Below are 19,185 nucleotides of genomic sequence, written 5' to 3' on the forward strand. Positions count from 1 at the left end.
GTGGACCACCCTGGAGAGAGGTATCCAGTACCTGAGGGAATTAGCTGAGCTGGAGGTGATTTATGATGACCTGGACAACAAGTAGTTATCCAAAGATCCAGATCAAGTCAAGTGCACACAACCCACGTGGCGGAAGTTTGTAAGGAGTGCACTGTCGTCGTATGCCAACCCATTGGCAGTAATGACCCAGAAAGACAGAGTGGGACAAATGGTGGATGAATTGGCTGGCCAGCTCTGGCAATATGAAGAAAGTCTCTCTTCCTCCCTCGTCTCAGCTGTGGAGAAACTGTCCCGGGAGGTCCAGCAACTCAAAGAGGATAGGTCCTCCTCTCCACCTGGACCAGTATCTCAGCTACTAGGCATCAACGTTCTTGTGCTCAAGAGAGAGGATATAGAGGGTACACAGCACGGGGCAGCCTATGGTTTTACCTGCGTGACCACGGAAAGAATACGAGGAAGTGGGTAACGAATACTATGACCAGAACTAGAGGGGCCCTGCTTCCAGCCAGGTGGAGGAAAGGGACAACTGGGTTTACTGGACTGTGTGGATTCTATGGCCTGTCACATCAGACCCACAGAAGTATAAGGCTGTAGTAGACACCAGTGCACAGTGTAGCCTAATGCCATCATCATTATCAGGCTATCATCACATCAAGCTATACAGGGGCAGAACCCATCTGTATTTCTGGAGAGACAGGGGGATCCCAGCAGTTAACTGTATTGGAGGCTGAAGTGAGCCGAACTGGGAATGAGTGGCAAAAGCACCCCATTGTGACTGGCCTGGAGGCTCCATGCATCCTTGGCATAGACTACCTCAGGAGAGGGTATTTCAAGGACCCAAAAGGGTACTGGTGGGCTTTTGGTATAGCTGCCTTGGAGACAGAGGAAATTAAACAGCTATCTACCTTGCCTGGTCTCTCAGAGGACCCTTCTGTTGTGGGGTTGCTGAGGGTTGAAGAACAACAGGTGCCGATCGCCACCACAACAGTGCGCCGGAGGCAATATCGCACCAACCGAGACTCCCTGATTCCTATCCGTAAGCTGACTCGTCAACTGGAGACCCAAGGAGTGATCAGTAAGACTCACTCACCCTTTAACAGTCCCATATGGCCAGTGCAAAAGTCTAATGGAGAGTGGAGAGTAACAGTAGACTATCGTGGCCTGAATGAAGTCACGCCACCACTGAGTGCTGCCCTGCCGGACATGCTAGAACTTCAATACAAACTGGAGTCAAAGGTAGCCAAGTGGTATGCCACAACTGATATCACTAACACATTTTTCTCAATCCCTTTGGCAGTGGAGCGCAGGCCACAGTTTGCTTTCACTTGGAGGGGTGTTCAGTACACTCGGAATCGACTGCCCCAGGGGTGGAAACAGCCCTACTATTTGCCATGGACTGATCCAGATGGCACTGGACCAGGGTGAGGCTCCAGAACACCTGCAATACCTTGATGACATCAGCATGTGGGGCAATACAGCAGCAGAAGTTTTTGAGAAAGGGAAGAAAATAGTCCAAATCCTCCTGAAAGCCAGTTTTGCCATAAAACAAAGTAAGGCCAAGGGAGATCCTTGCACGGGAGATCCAGTTCTTTGGAATGAAATGGCCCGATGGGCATTGCCAGATCCCAATGGATGTGATCAACAAAACAACAGCCATGTCTCCACCAACTAGCAAAAAGGAAACACAAGCTTTCTTAGGCATTGTGGGTTTTTGGAGAATGCCTATTCCAAATTACAGTCTGATGGTAAGCCCTCTCTACCAAGTGACCCGGAAGAAGAATGATTTCAAATGGGGCCCTGAGCAACAACAAGCCTTTGAACAAATTAAACAAATTAAACAGTTCATGCAGTAGCCCTTGGGCCAATCCGGGCAGGACAAGATGTCAAAAATGCGCTCTACATGGCAGCTGGGGAGAATGGCCCTACCTGGAGCCTCCGGCAGAAAGCACCAGGGGAGAGTCGAGGTCGACCCTTAGGGTTTTGGAGTCGGGGATACAGAAGATCCGAGGCCTGCTATACTCCAACTGAAAAAGAGATACTGGCGGCATATGAAGGGGTTTGAGCTGCTTCAGAAGTGGTTGGTACTAAAGCACAACTCCTCTTGGCACCCCGACTGCCGGTGCTGGGCTGGATGTTCAAAGAGAGGGTCCCCGCTACACATCATGCTATGTGGAGTAAGTGGGTCACACTAATCACACAATGGGCTCGAATAGGAAACCCCAGTCACCCAGGAATCTTGGAAGTGATCATGGGCTGGCCAGAAGGCAAAGATTTTGGAATATCGCCAGAGGAGGAGGTGACGCATGCTGAAGAGGCCCCATAAACTACCCGAAAATGAGAAGCAATATACTCTGTTCACTGATGGATCCTGTCATCTTGTAGGAAAGCATCGGAGGTGGAAGGCTACTGTATGGAGTCTGTCGTGGTTTAGCCCTAGCCAGCACCTAAGCACCACGCAGCTGCTCGCTCACTCCCCTCCGGTGGGATGGGGGAGAGAATCAGAAAGTGAGAAAACTCGTGGGTTGAGATAAAGACAGTTCAATAAGTAGAGCAAAAGCCGCGCACGCAAGCGAAGCAAAGCAAGGAATTCATTCACTCCTTCCCATGGGCAGGCAGGTGTTCAGCCATCTCCAGGAAAGCAGGGCTCCATCATGCCTAATGGTGACTTGGGAAGACAAACACCTTCACTCCAAACGTCCCCCCCTTCCTTCTTCTTCCCCAGCTTTATATACTGAGCATGATGTCATATGGTATGGAATAGCCCTTTGGTCAGTTTGGATCAACTATCCTGGCTGTGTCCCCTCCCAGCTTCTTCTGCACCTGGCAGAGTATGGGAAGCTGGAAAGTCCTTGACCAGTGCGGCAACAACTAAAACATCCCTGTATTATCAACACTGTTTTCAGCACAAATCCCAAACATAGCCCCATACCAGCCACTATAAAGGAAATTAACTCTATCTCAGCTGAATCCAGGACAGAGTCCTATACGACAAGTCGCAGAAACTGCTGAAGGAGAAGGTGAATCAGGTCAGTTTGCAGAGGTTGAAGCCATCCAGCTGCCTGTAGATATTGCTGAATGAGAAAAGTGGCCAGTGCTCTGTCTCTCTACTGACTCATGGATGGTGGCAAATGCCTTATGGGGGTGGTTGCAGCAATGGAAGCAGAGTAACTGGCAGCGCAGAGGCAAACCCATCTGGGCTGCTGCATTGTGGCAAGATATTGCTGCCCGGGTAGAGAACCTGGTTGTACAAGTACATCACGTAGATGCTCACGTACCCAGGAGGTGGGCCACTGAAGAACATCAAAACAACCAGCAGGTGCATCAGGCTGCTCAGATTGAAGTGGCTCAGGTGGATCTGGACTGGCAACATAAGGGTGAATTATTTAGAGCTCAGTGGGCCCATGACACCTCAGGCCATCAAGGAAGAGATGTAACATGTAGATGGGCTCGTGATCGAGGGCTGGACTTGACCATGGACACTATTGCACAGGTTATCCATGAATGAGAGACATGCGCTGCAATCAAGCAAGCTAAGCGGTTAAAGCCTCTGAGGTATGGAGGACGATGGCTGAAATATAAATACGGGCAGGCCTGGCAGATTGATTATATCACACCGCCACAAACCTGCCAAGGCAAGCGCCATGTGCTTACAGTGGTGGAAGCAGCCACTGGATGGCTGGAAACATATCCCGTGCCCCATGCCACCGCCTGGAACACTCTCCTGGGCCTTGAAAAGCAAGTCCAATGGCGACATGGTACCCCAGAAAGAATTGAGTCAGACAATGGGACTCATTTCCGAAACAACCTCAGACACCTGGGCCAAAGAGCACGGCAGTGAGTGGGTATACCACATCCCCTACCATGCTCTAGCCTCCGGGAAAATCGAACGATGCAATGGACTGTTAAAGACTGCACTGAGAGCAATGGGTGCTGGGACATTCAGACATTGGGATACACTTTTAGCAAAAGCCACCTGGTTAGTCAAGTTTAGGGGATCTGCCAATCAGGCTGGCCCTGCCCAATCATAACTTTTACGTACTGTAGAAGGGAATAAAGTCCCTGTAGTGCACATAAAAATATGCTGGGGAAGACTGTCTGGATTATTCCTGCCTCAGGAAAAGGTAAACCCATTCGTGGGACTGCTTTTGCTCAAGGACCTGGGTGCACTTGGTGGGCGACGTGGAAGGATGGGGAAGTCCGATGTGTACCTCAAGGGGATTTGATTTTGGGTGAAAATAGCCAATGAACTGAATTGCATGATGTTAATTACTATATAATACTGTATGTCATCACTTCTATGGTTGCTGTATGCCATATCAATGGTATTACAGTAAGAATCACCCAGATTAATGAAGAATGAACTTTGATGAAACCGAGCAAAGGGCAGTGGTGATAGAACCAGACCTGGCTTCAGCAAGCAACAATCCAACACCATGCACCATCTCTCCTGCCCTGAAAGACTGTTATGACAGATGGAGCTCAAAGTCATGGACTAAATGAACACAACGGACATTTGAGAGGGATGGCCCATAGACTAAGGGAATGATATCTGTGTGTATATATCAAAAGACAGGACAAGTGGTGGTGATTAACTGGAATGTATTGGAAAGCGGAGAACCTGGGCATGACGTAGATGGTATAGAATAAGGGGTGGATGCTGTCCTGGTTTTGGCTGGGACAGCGTTAATTTTTTTCCTAGTAGCTGGTCTAGTGCTGTGTTTTGGATTGAGTATGAGAATAGTGTTGATAACACACTGCTGTTTCAGTTGTTGCTAAGTAGTGCTTATACTAGTCAAGGACTTTCCAGCTTCCCCTGCTCTGCCAGGTGCACAAGAAGCTGGGAGGGGGCACAGCCAGGACAGCTGACCCAAACTGGCCAAAGGGCTATTCCATACCATATGACGTCATGCTCAGTATATACACCGGGGGAGTTGGCCGGGGGGGGGTAGCGATCGCTGCTCAGGGCCAGGCTGGGCATCGGTCAGCGGGTGGTGAGCAATTGCACGGTGCATCACTTGTTTTGTACGTTCTATTGTCATTATTATTAGTAGTAGTATTTTCTCTTCCTCTGTTGTCCTATTAAACTGTCTTTATCTCAACCCATGGGTTTTACTACTTTTTATCCCCGATTCTCTCCCCCACCCCACCAGGGGTGGGGGGGAGAGGGTGAGCGAGCGACTGTGTGGTGCTTAGTTGACAACTGGGGTTAAACCACAACAGTCCTTTTGTGACACCCAACATGGGGCACGAAGGGTTGAGATAACGACAGATCTGACCCGAGTGTGTTAAAACAGATTTGTCATAAGCATTCATGATATTAATTTAGTAGTCGCTGGTCACAATGGTGATGTGCTTGCTCTCGGAGTTGTTGTATTTGTTCTCAGAGTTGTATTTATGTAACACCTTGTTGCCATGAAAAGCCCAAATCAGGACTCAGTAGTCGGGATGACTATTAAGCAGGTATTCTTTACTGCAGCGCTGGGGATCACTCAGCCACAAGTGCTCTGCCAGGTTAGCACAACACATCAGTTCATATACAGAAAGATCATACATATTCATCAGATTTCCTGAAAAGGGCAGTTTTATGGTGATGAGTTCCTGGAATTCATTTACATAGTCCAAGCATGTGCAGTAAAATTAGGGTTAGGGTCTTTTCACCCTCGCGGTGGTCTTCCATAGTCTTCCTCACGTTGTCCACTAGTTGAACTTTGGGCTTTCTTTGTCCATATATAGTCATTGAATTAGCTCATCAGTCCTTTGGCCTCAGAATGTCATTAGGGGGTCGATTTAAACTAGTTCTTTGGTGCTTATCTTTGGCACAAACCTCCTGAGTTCCTGTTATCAGTGATTTAATTAGGAAGCCTAACGAGCTTGCTCAAGGCCTGTTTAGTCCTATCAGGTATGAAGTTACAGGAAATGTCCCACCATCAACTCTGCTCAGCAGGTAACCAAAACTATCTTTGCAGGGGAAGAGAACAAAAGAGAATGAGGATGCAAGTGAAACTAAAAAAATGCAAGTCTGTGTATCACAGTAAGGTCTTAGTCAGGGACTGTCAGGGATTTAACCCTTTCATTCCCCCCTTTTCTTTTGAGGGCTTGTAGCTTACTTGCTACAGTCCTCAATATACAGTCTTATTACATCTGAAACGAAGCTTATTACAAAAACTACAATAAAATCAATAAAATTACTATTAAATTAGTAAGGCTCTTTAACTACGACTAGTAAAATATTTCAAATCTTTTAGGCCTAAAAGGGTGTTATCCTTAATTATTTTACGTTTGCAAAATTCATAATAGTTCATCCTTTTCAAGGGTCTGAGTAAAATACCTTTCCCCTTTCTACCTGATGCCTGATCTTGTTTCTTTTCCAATCACTATATGTCTCTGCTGAATTCCGGTAACACCAAAGAAAACACTTAAGAAATACACAAACAAATATTCCTAAAATCGCCAAAGTAATCAATCCAATTAATAATTGTTTCAACCATCCAAAGTTGGGAAGCCAAGAAGTCAATTTATCCCATAAATCTCGAAGCCCCAATGAAGTATCATCCGAAGATACTTCCTGGAATATTTGTGCTTTCTCTCAGAGTGCATTTAGATCGGCTTCTACCTGTTTGTCTTTATTGATATATGCACAGCAACTGGTATTAATGATCATACATACACCTCCTTCTTTGGTAGTCAATAAATCTAATGCCATTCGATTTTGCAACACAACCTCACTGAGGGAAGATACTTCTGTCTGTAAATTTTTTTATAGTATTTATGGTTAAATTTTCCATCTGCTCTAGAACTGCGGAAGTATTTACTATGGCCTTTTCTAGCTTGCTTACTCCTAGCCACGGTAAGAACCATCTAACAAAGCTATGGAATTTTGTTCCCCTAATTAGTATCTGCAGGTCGAATCTTGGTCCGATCTCATAGCTTGAATTATCATAACTACAATATCCTCCATCTTGTCTTTTCCAAGACTCAGGCCCAGTATTATTGTCACAATTCCAATGAGTCGACCCTATGCCATACAAAGGGAGTTAATGAATGTTACCTCTCGGTAGGGCAGTACAAATCCAACAATCCTTAGCCCCTGCGGCATTCGCTATCATCTGAATCGCATTATAATACAAGTTCTCATTCCAAGCATCTACTGACCCAAACTGGCCAAAGGGCTATTCCATACCATATGACATCATGCTCAGTATATACACTGGGGGAGTTGGCCGGGGGAGTAGCGATCGCTGCTCAGGGCCAGGCTGGGCATCGGTCAGTGGGTGGTGAGCAAGCGCATGGTGCATCACTTGTTTTGTACATTCTATTGTCATTATTAGTAGTATTATTATTTTCTCTTCCTCTGTTGTCCTATTAAACTGTCTTTATCTCAACCCCTGGGTTTTACTACTTTTTTTCCCGATTCTCTCCCCCATCCCACTGGGGGCAGTTTGGAGAGAAGGTGAACGAGCGACTGTGTGGTGCTTAGTTGACAACTGGGGTTAAACCACAACAATACCCTGTATTGAGACCTTGAGCTCTCCTTTTCCCCCTCCCCCAATTGTTAATTGAAGCAAGGCGATTTAAGTGGATAATTCTACATTTTTTTTTCTCATGACCTTTTCTCACGTAAATGCAGAGTCCATGCTGACCTCCTTCTGCCACAAGTACCACGCAGCGGACTCATGACTTCTTCTTCCAAGGTTGGAGAGTGTTTTTGCTGCATCTACCTTATCTCCTGCTTCTTTAGTGAGATTACTTGTGCTATAAGATTACATAGGTATAAATATGTATCTCTATAAAAACTTACCTAAGTGACAGACCTATAAACCTGTCAGCAAACAGTTGATTGGGAAGCAGCATGTTAGTAAAAGCAACTGTCAAAACTGTTGGGAGTTGCTACACCATTGCAAACTTGTGACCTGTTTTTGTTGGTGGCTCTCAATCCAGGAAAAGTTTTCTTAGAATTGGTCTGTAGCAGTTGACTTTCTCCTTGTAGACCAGCTTTTTAGCAAAACCAGTCGAAAATCAGTCAAACCAGAAAAAAAGTCTGTTTAAATTCTGCCAAGTCTCTTTGAAAGTTAACTTCCTCCTCTTAGCAGAAGAGGTAGGTGAAGTGCATGACACATGATTTCCAGCAGACTAAAATCTCATAGATGTTTATTCCTGAAATGTGCGTGAGGAAGCAAGGAAGTGTAACAAATATAGGAGTATCACAATTTAAGCTGAAGAAACTTTGGGGGATTTAGTTCCGGGAACGAGTGTGAGGATTTTAGGAATCTAAATGTCTCCTTGGGGAACAGGGTCTGTAGCAATGTCTTTGCTTCTAGCAGTATGCACAAAACAAAGTTTTGGGTCCTCTTCATCTGGTTAGTTAAAGCCTACACCTTTTGAAGAATGATTGTGCTGTCAAATACTCCACCTGTCTGATGAAAAGACACTGCTACAGCTTGAGTATTTGACCATCATCTTCACAATGAATTGCCAGGGAACAAACTCCAGGCTGAGAATGATGACTTTATTTCACAAATCGTGTCTGAATGGTGAACACAGTGAACTGAACCATTTGTAGACAACCAACAAGCAAAACAGATCACTAATATGTACTTTATATACATTCTTTTGAATCCTTTTCCTTCATCTGTGCAAGCAAGTAGAGAGACAGTTCATCTGCACAGCTGAGAGTGATTTTTTGGACATCTGCTAGATTTCTTTATGGCATTTGTGAGCCCAGAGTTTGTGTAGCTGCTAGATATTTGAAAAGGGTCTGATTGTAGGTGGACAACAGCTAGCTTGAGAATGGCTGGCAAACACTGACTTTCACCTTAAAAGTAGGAGCATAAGAAAAAGTCTGTAGGGTTTATGCTCCTCCATCTTTTGATTTTTCCTTTCCTTTCTTCTTTACTCTTCACATGGGTCTGTGACCCATGTTGTCAGTACCCATTGGGGTTAGCTATTCAGTCTTCCTGTTATGTCGGTTTCGATAATTTCTTTCCTCTGTTGCTAATTTACCCAGACAGCTACCCACAGCCCCCTGAAATCAGCCTCTTGCATTTCTGTTCCCAGAGAACCCCTCACACTGTGGCCGAGGGCTTCTGCTCTTTCCTCCCTCCAGCAGAAGGCTTCACTTCGTTCTTGTTAGTCCCAAAAAAGGGCAGGCTGTTTTGCCCACCTGTTTCATCCAACTTACCATAACACACCTCTTTTAACTGCTCTGTCCCCTTCTAGAAGAGCTGCCCCCCCCGCAGCTCACAGCAAAAGCCAAGTGATACTATATCCGTATCGCTCAGCTCTTCACAGCTACGGACTGTGAAGTTCTTGCCCTATTCTGTGAACACGGAAATAATATAGCTCTTTATTTACAACTTCAGATCAATATAAACCTTTGTCCTCTCCCTTCTGGCCTCCCTGTGAACTCCACTGAATTTATGGATTCGCTGCATCTTTCTCCAAGACAGAGCCAAACCAGTCTCTCCACTGGGACTGAACTCCTAAGGACAGGGATTCCTGACCAGCTGTTAGCTGGTAAAAGCTTGTGGAGTTGTAAGCTGAAGGAGACAGAGCTGTAGTAGTACACACTCCTGAGACTAAGTACTTGACTAAAATCCCCTCAAATTAGGTGTTTACAAAGGCTAAGAAGAAGCTCTGTTTCACCCATCAGCCTCACCTGTAGCTTCTAAACCTGCTTACTACCAGTGGAAAGTAACATAAAAATAACCTTTCACCACATAGTCTCTGCATCAAATTACCCCCTAATCTATGCTTATTAGCTCTGAAAAAATAGACTGGTGCATTCTTTACCCCCTCAACATAAGTATTTTGAAACACTGTACTTCAAATGAGGTGAATAAGAAGTGCTTTTCTTCAGCTGTCGCCTTAGAGGGTCCCAATCGATTTTAATAAAACAGGGCTAAGATGTGTTGGGTTGCTGCCGCAGTTGTGTGACAGCATGTGTCAGAGATGGCTCGGCATGCAATTTGTCATTATTCAGTAAGAGTTGCACTATGTGCTCACTCCTACATGCAATACTGAGTTCAGTACCATCTCCTTTATATCTCCTGCCAGCTTCCATTAGAATCGAGTCACAGTGCACACTGGCGTATTTGCTCCAAATGGCACCCTCTCCCATTTGGGAAGGGTTCTTCTGAAAACCTACTATGAAATGGTTAAGGCACCTCTGGGGCTTTATTTTCAAGTTGCTTATGCTTCTGAATTTGTCTGAAAATGTTGGGGACCACATGGGGTCCCCCAGGAGAGCAACAGGGCTCAGTTCAGGGTAAGCCCAGCCTCAGGGTACTGCCCACAAGTCTTCCAAAAAAGAACCTCTTGTGTCACAAGACCATTTCTGGCAAACTTGCAGAGAGATTTTCACATCTGCCAGGTAGGCAGGCCAGATTTAATTACTGTGGAAAGTAAAGAGCTCAGAAACGCATGACTTAAGTGATTCTGTAATTCACACTAGGCAGTCCAGCCTTTTAAAGGCACAGGATGTCTACCTGCCCTTGGCACCTACATCATCTGCAGTCCATTCCACAGCTCAACTCCATGAGGTATGAAGAAGCACATCCCTTTGCTTCTTTTCTGTCTGCCAACTGAGAATTTCCTTTAAAGTTCTCTCTTCCTTGCATTATAAGGTGCAAACCGTAATTCCTTCTTCTTGTTCTCTTCATTCATAATACCATAGATCTCTTTCGAACTGCCTCTGAATTTTCCTTCCATAACACCTCAACTGCATTTCCTTTGCTTCATTTCAAGTCCATTACTCCTTGTCCTCAAGCGGATGCACAGGGAGAAGTCAATTCCCTTTTTCTTTGCAGCATCCTTTTAGATATTTAAAGGCCTGACACAGCTCTCTTCTGCCTCCTCTTCCTGACGTTAAACAACTCCATTCACCCTATGATTAATCCTTCTTCAGAGACCATGTTTTGCAAAACCTTCTTGGTCATATTCTCCAGGTGCCTCTAATAGGCATGTATCTTTCTTAAACGATCTTTCGGTATCCTCAGAAATGGACACTGTGTCAGCGGAGAAATAACAGGACATCCCAGCCCAGGCATGACTCTGGGAGCGGTTTTCCATCAGCTGTCAGTAATTTCATTGAGACTAACCTCCGTTAGCCTGCTTACAGGAACATCAGGTGTGAGGGTGTGGAGACGTTCTGGAGCCCACATCCAGGTACCTGCCCTTGACAAGCGTTACGCTGTCAGAGAAGGAAACCGATTTGTTGCTCCTTTCGCACAGCCCCCACTTTGTTGTCATTTTTTGTTGCGGTTGCCTGAATACACATTAACTATTGGATAATTTCTTTTCTTGAGTACTGTTGTGGGTGGGAGTGGAAATTTAACTCACTAGTTAAAATCATTATTTCAATTTTAAATTAAATTAATGAATTTTCAAGTTGATTCAATTTTGCTTTGCTCCTCCTCCCTCTTATTATCAATTCTTCACCATCCTGCTGTGACAAATCATGTTGCTCTGGGGACATGGGTGAACCGTGCAGGGCCGGTGGGGCTGGTGCACGTTCTCTGACCACAGACACACTTTCCTTTTCGGAAACCAGCCTGATTGCGTTCAGCATGAGAATTTGTTTTCAGGATTCCTGCAGCTTTTGTTGTGCCTATTCTCATCTGTGTTTAGTGAGGGCCACAGTTATCAAACTGGGCTCTCTCTCCCTTTGTGGTGGTCAGGCAAGAAACAAACGCCTGACATTAGAGACAGTCATTCATATGTCAGATGACCTCACAGTTGAGTGCCCGGCCCCGCTGCTGCCCTCATCAGGCACCTCCAGCAGTTGGGAGGAGGGCGAGAGGTGAGTGTTGCATTTTGTGTCTTCCCACAGGGATGCTGATGCCCTAAACTCCTCCACCACAGAGCCAGACCTGCGTCTCTCTCTCAAGAGGCTGGAAGTTTTAACCAGCTCCACCCAGCTCTTCCAGGTACAATAGCCTCGAGTTTAGCAAGATTCAACACAAGTTATGCTTGCGCTCTCAAAAGAAGAGAATATCCATGATTTCCACTTTGTTGTGCATCCTTTCCCAGTTTGGCAGAAGCCCTTCTGGCCACACTTCCCTACCACCCATGCCTGTAGTAACTACTAGCCAAACTGCCATAAAGTCACACTGTTAAATTCAGCCCTGAGGAAAGGCCATGCTCTTTGTGGCAACCCCTCGGACAGCTGGGGTTTGCTCCCGGCTTTTCTTCAGGGCTGTTCTACACTTGGCCCTGCCAAAAGACATGTCTGTGCTGTGCAAGATCAAAAACTGGGAAATACCAGAACATGGGAGCTTTCCAGAGCTGTTTCTGGAAGAACTGATGATCCAGTTCTGCAAGAAGCTGAAGCAAACCCTGCACATCAGTGGGAGTTTTGAGTAGTATTTTCCCCGTATCAGTGCTCAAGGACTCAGATGCATTGCTGAAATGGTGAAATGCTGAACTTTTGCATTGCACTTGTAATCGGCAAAGCTCAAAGTGCTCCACAAAGATCATCATTTATATATGTGGGGTGTTTTGGAGATTAACAGAAGGCTTCCGGATATGTATTTTTTCCTATCTCACTGTGACTGGTTATTAATATGTTTCTTCAATAATGCATCCACAAGGATGTGGTCTTTGTGGATCCCGCAATGCGTATTTTGCCTGTGCTGAACCAAAGTTGTGTCTGGACAACAAGGGAAGAAGAGATTTCCGCATGCTCAACTACAGAGTTTTACTGAGTTTATTCCCAGTTTATTCCTTGATGTTATTGCTCCAGGGAGTCAACATGAACGTTGTTGATACGGACGTGGGAGAACGTCACAGGGCTTGGCTGAATCCCCTCTCTCTCTGCAGCGCTGTGAAGGTGACGCTGTCCTCTCTGTGGCTGGCCAGTTAATGGTGAGGAGGACTTTGTGGACATGGTGCTCTCTGCAACACCCATGCTGTGTGTTTTGAGCAGCTCGCGAGTCTGTCTTGTTGTTGCAAACAGGCTCCTCTCGGGGGGGAGGGGAAGCCGATGGGGAACCAAATCTGGCGTTGACTAGGCCTTGCCACTCCTGCACTGAGCTGTGTGCGGCCTTGGCCCTCCCTGCAGCCCTAAGCTCTCCTGCTCCTCCTGTGTTGGGGCTGTGTCAGGACGGGCTGTGTCAGGACGGGCAGCGCCAGGTGGCTCGGCCTGGTCTGGCCTGGGGCTGCCGAAGGGCCGGGATGGGCAGGAGGCTCAGGGCCCAGCTGGGGCTGCCCGCCCTGTCGCCTAGCAACGGGTGCCAGGGCGCTTGCCATTGGCCTCGCCCAGAGGCATCGAGGCTGCCGGCGAAGGGGGTGGTGCTCTGCTGTAGGAGAGAGAGGCTGAGGCAGTCACCAGGGGTGCCTCTGCCTGCCCTGCCCCGCGGGGGGGGAGGCCAGGGCCTCTGTGCGGGCAGCTGCTGCGGCAGATCCCCGTCGGGGGAGGCCGCCCTCGCAGCGGTGAGGTAGGGCCCGGCCCAGGAGAGCCGGCGTGGAGGCCGTGCCCAGGGCCTGGCTGGAGCCGGGCTGTGTCAGGGCAGAGCCACCTCAGTGAGACCTCCCCAGGAGGGGCTGGAGCAGGTCTGTAGCGCGGGGCTTGCCCCAGGCTTGGCTTCAAGTGGGGTTTGGCTGGGGCCGGGGTGAGGCGAGGGGCCGTTCGGGCTGGAGGGCTGGGCAGGGCTTGGCTGCGCTAGGCTTGCCTGTCCTGCCAGGCTTTGCCCCCGGGGTGGGCTCTGCCTTGGGCGCCACTTTTTCTCCCCTCTCCCTGCTCCTGCCAGAGCTGCAGGCTGACGTTGCCTGGCGGGAAGCTCTGCCGGGCTACTCTCGCCTCTGGCTGGGGCTGTCGGCGCTCCCCTTCCCCGGGGCTCCCTCCCCTCCCCCCGGCGGCGGGTTCACGCGCGCCTTCGGGAAGCTTCGGGCGGTAATGGCCGGTGTGAGGCGAGGGGGGGCGTTGAAGGCAACGAGCTGACACCCAGCCGGAGCGTCTGGGGCGGCGCTGCCCTGAGGAGGAGAGCGTTTTCGGGAAGGGCGGCCGGGGGAGCAGACACCTTGTCCTGACGTATTGGCGAGGGGAGAAAGCCGCTTTCCTGTGGGGAGCAGGCGGCGGGCAGCCTGCTTAGAGGTCCAGAGCCTGTGCCCGGCCTTGCCGTCAGGAGCCGGCGCTGCAAGAGGCACCAAGTGTGCTCCAGGCTGTGGAACATGAGTGTCACACTGGGTGTTTGAAGCCTGAGGTCCCAGCAGTTCAGAGGCTGAGCACTGGCGTTGGAGGCTGGGGACCTTGGGTGCTGCCCGTTTCCACCTCAGCAGAGATCATGACAGCCTCCCCCCGCCTGCGCCTTGGCATTTGGAAACTAACAGAGTTGGTTATGACTTTAGTATTGACACAAGGGGCAGGTAAGGAGCAAGCACACTCAAAACCTGTCCTTCATACAGAATGATTGGTGTGGAATAAATGAAGCCTGGCCCATGCACTGAGCTACACCTGGTGGGTTGGGGGAGGGCAGAACCCAGCCAAGAGCTTTGTGCTCAGGGAGCTCCAGTCTTCCTGTGCTGGACATGGGGAGAAGGGGCCTGGCTTGGGAAATACCCATGGCCATGTACATCACCCCTGAGCCAAGCAGGAGCTGACTGAGCAGGCTTAATTGTAGTGCCGCCCAGCTTTGCGGAGCTTGACTGAAAAGGTGGTGTGGATTCATCTTTTCAGAGCAGTGTCACAACTGTGTCTTTGCTTGTGGTGTGGGTGCCTGTTGCTCTTCCATCCCTGCTGCTCACAGGGGGAGGAGGGGACTCGCTTTCAGGGAGGCCCGCCTGCCCTCATACTTGTGAAAGTCTTGTAGGATCTAGTCTAAAGTGCGCTGGCTTGCACGTTGCTTTCCCTGCTAAGTACCCATTTGCAGAATTTGCTGCATTCTGATGTTTGGCAGTGCAGAAGTGAGCCTCGCTGCTTTATTTTTCTTGTATAACACAGTGCAGTAATGCTGCTTGTCTCTTGCAGCATCTTCTGACGAGCTTGAAACTAAGATGAGGAGACTAAAGCAGACTGGTCACCAAGTTGGCTTCTCTGCGATACACAGTGGGGACCTGTTGTTCTTAGATGACTTTCAAGCTTGATGGTAAGAAAGTCAAGTTGCAAAGAAGGGAGTATTCTGAAGGTGAAAAGTTGAACAGAAACAAGACTTGGTAGAAACGAATGCCTTGCTTAGCTGACACCTAGTCCAGATTTCACAAGCTAGTGTAGCATTAGCTTGTGCTCACACTCAGTGATGGTGTGGTATTCTTTGACCCAACTGAAAGCCAAATGTAGCATGTTCTCCCTTCTCCTAGCTTTTCCTATATGCATACCCTCCAAGTCCTGGCACCCCCTGTCTGTGTCTGACAGGTCTGTCTGCACCCAGCCACACAAAATGGGGACATTTAGCAGCAGCACCTCAGATTATTCTAGACTACCCTTTGCTGTGAAATGCATTACTTTTTGCTAGAAAGTGGGAAACGGCCAAGGCCAAAATACCTTCCACTGGACGCGTTTCATAAAAATTCATCTCTGTTCTTAGATCAGCCTATTCTGTCCAAGGCTTACTGCATTCCTGAAGGGCAATCTCCTTGGTTCCTTCCTCTCTGCCTTCCCAAGGTGAATTCACTTGGTAGGGTGGAGGGATTCCCCTTTCTGCTTGGTAAAGGCAGTGTCATATCTGGTGCTCGTGGTAGCATCTTGCATTCGGGAAAAGCAAGGAAGGAACATTTGTTCCCTGTGGGGAGGCCAGTAGCAAGGTTTGCAGTTGTTGTGGACCCTCACAGAGCAATATTGTGCCTGTGTTGTCCTGAGACAGCTGTCCTGGGTAAACATGCTTTCCCTTTGCTGTATGTGGCTCTGTGTGCTTGAAGCGTAGTCCTGTCTGCAGTTCTATTGAAATGGGCATGTTTTTATGATTGATATTTGTGTAAAAGTACTGATATTTTATAAGTCTGTACATACTGATATCTGTATGTAGATTTCTATAAAATATATATAAAGACTTTTCTATTTAGCTTGGAAGGGGGCTGTCTCTGTATCAGATACTGTCCAAGAGTCTGACCAGTTCACTGAGTTCCTGAGTGCTCCCCACAACAGGGTGAAAGCAAATCTAGCTGAATGTGGTTCCTTCTTCCTGCTGGGGGAGAGAAAGGCGGGGGGAGGAACTGGAGCTGAACATGGCCAGCTTCCCCAGGAGGAGCTGTCCTGTGTCGTCTTGTGTGCCTGCTAGCCGTGTGTTTTCTAGAACTGTTTTTCTTGCTCCCATCCGGCCTCAGTTGGCTTCAGGTGGGAAGAGCTAACCTTTAAACTCTGCCTTCATTTGTTACCTGTCTGAAATGACTTTAGTGTGCCCTAGGCTTGCCATGCTGGAGCTTTGTAGAAGTGATGGAAGATAAGGGTTGCTGTCTGCAGCAACTCCCCTGATGGCCTAGGAGCAAGTGTTCGGCTCCGCAAACGCTTTTGTAGAGCTTTTAACATGAGCGGTGGCCAGTGATGAATTGGGAGAGTACTGGAGTGAAATGAGAAATCTCTGGGGATTTGGGGTAGATCGGGTGGGTCCTCCCGATGCCTCCTAGTCTGATTTCCTGCTCAGAGCAGGTCCAGTCAGATCATGTTGCTCTGGGCTGTGTCCGGTCACATTTGGGGTATCTCCAGGGATGGCGATTCAGCATCATCTCTGGGCAACTTGCACCAGTGCTTGGGCACCCTCGTGGTGAGCAACTTTCTTTGTCTTGAGTCAGAATCTGCAACTTGTCTGTTGCCCCTTGTCCATCCAGTGTGCTCCTCAAGAAGAGTCTGGCTTTGTTTCCTCCAGTAAGGGAGAGGAGTAAAGAGTGGGGAAAACACCCCCCCCAAAACACACACACACCCCCATGCACCTGCCCTGTGTAGCATCTTACCTAGCTTTTCCCCTGTCCTTTGCCAGTAGGTTCCCTTCCTTTTAAGCAGTGGCTTGTATTTCCCTTAGCCTTCCAGTAGCCTTCCAGAAGCCCTTCCTGTTGTCCTTCATCTCTTCCTAGTTTGCCTCCAGCTAAGCTGTGGCTTTCCAAAATCCATCCCTGCATGCTTGCGCAATGTCTCTCTGTTCCTTCTGGGTATCCCATCTCTGCCTGCGCCTTGTGTGTTCTTCCTTTTTTGCATTTGAGCCGGGCCAGGAGTTTCCTGTCCATCAGTGCTGGCCTTCTGCTACTTGTGACCAACTCTGTGTTTTGGCATGGACCCTTCTGGTGTCTGGGGAGGGGGGGCTGTTGTCCTTGAAGTTCAACCAGTTCCCCTGGGCCCCTTTGTCCTCCAGGCCAGTCTCCTGTTGGCTCCTGCCTAGAAGCTCTTCAGGAAGCAGCAGTCTGCTCTGCTGAAGTCCAGCGTTGTGATTCTGTTGTTTTGCTCACTTCTGTTGGGTTTTTAAATTCTACAACTGAATGGTGGCTGCAGCCCAGCGTGCCCTTGCCCTTTGCATCATTGATCGGTTTTTCCTTCTCTGTGGACAAGGAGTCCAGTGGAGGGTAGGGACAGGTGCCCAGTCATTCTGCTTTCACACATGGGGTGTGAGATGATGTTACTCTGTGCAGCTGTCTCCTGGATGCCTCCTCACTGCTCCCCATACCCTGCCTGCAGAGTCCAAGAAGCCTGTGCTGGTGTCTGTGGTTGCAGGCCTTCCTCACTGGGTTAGCCAGCCTGCTAGCAGAGACTCTCTTGCCCGCTCAGTCAGGGAGGCCCTGTCCCTGGGCCAGCAGTCCTTGTTCCTTGTGCTCCTCATGGAAGGGTCCTGTGGTCGTAGGAGCCACAGCCCTGACTGTGCCGCCAGCCCAATGGTGCTAAGCAGCAGGATGTGTTTGCTCCTGTTTGAGCCTTCCTGAGGAGAATCCTGCCAGGGCCCTGGGCTCTTACCCCTGGATGGTGCTTGGTGTCGTGGGGATGAAGGCCTGATGAACCTCATCAGTCTCCCTGGAGCATCGTGGACCTGAGCACCTAGTGAGCTGCAAGCCACTTGAGACTTCAGGTCAGGTTGGCAGAAGGGTGCCTCTACCTAGCTGCAAGAGGGGAGCTCTGATACCTGGCAGCCTTGCCTTGCCTCACGCTTCTGCCTGTGCTTCACAAAGAGGGCATTGCCTGTGTATGGGCAGGAGCACCGCACCTTCCCCTGCCTCTCTGGATCTGTTGTGCAAATGAGCAGTATATGTTCTAAGTAGAGAGACAAATCTCTGCTCTGTAGACAGCCTATATTCCACATACAGGCCGAAGAGCCCCATACTTCCTACCTGTGTGCACCAAGTCTTTGCTCTGCAAAGAGAAAAGCCTCGTCTCCCCTGTTAGTGTGCTTCTATAGGCACAGTGTGCCTGATATACAAAGAGACACCCCCCCTCCACTCCCCCACCCCCCCAGATTTCACATGCGGGTGGGTGGAAAAGCCCTGCCTTGCCTGGCCCATCTCTGCTCCATAACCAGAATATGTTCTGTGTCCCGACAGGAACGTGGTGTACGGTGCTCTCCATATGTATTGTCTGTACAGCCATTTTATAGTCTGTATGGTGACAGAAAGGTATTGCCCCACCTCACCCTTCTGTTGTTTTCTATTCTTGATACAGGCAGTGTCCACTCTATAAGCAGACCAAAAAGCCCTGCCTTGGTGGTATCTAGTGTCTGACTAGACATGCTTTGCCTGGATACAGTCTGTCTACAGATGAAATACAGCCTGTGACTGGAGAGAAAAGCCTCCCTGTCTCTTTTCTGAGAGGCAGAGTATATCCTGATATATGCTACGTACTGAGAAAGCAAGCCTGGCTTTCCCTGTCATGCATAGTCTTGAGGAAGACAGTATGTATTCTGTATAGTGACAGAAAAGCCTCCCCTTGTTGTTGGCATGCTGTGCACACAGAGATGGTAGATATTAGATGTAGAGGTAGGTGAAGCACTGCTTTTCTATGTACATGTTTTATATTTAGTCCATGTATTCTGTGCAGACAGAAAAGCCTCTCCTCACCTTGCCTGCATATATTCTGCATATGCATAGGCTGTATTCTTCTAAAGAAAAGACTGAAAAGCCTTCCTCTCCTATCGAGTATATTCTGTAGAGATAAACCAAATCCTCTCTTCAGGATCTCTTGTGTGTACAAACAGAAAAGCATGACTGTGTGGGTCTTCTATAGTCTTGTATGGAAAGAGGCTGTCTTCTGTAAGCAGAGAAGACCTGCCTCATCTCTTTGTA

The sequence above is a fragment of the Ciconia boyciana genome, chromosome 3 (assembly GCF_034638445.1).
Source record: "Ciconia boyciana chromosome 3, ASM3463844v1, whole genome shotgun sequence".
In the NCBI taxonomy this organism is placed as follows: Eukaryota; Metazoa; Chordata; class Aves; order Ciconiiformes; family Ciconiidae; genus Ciconia; species Ciconia boyciana.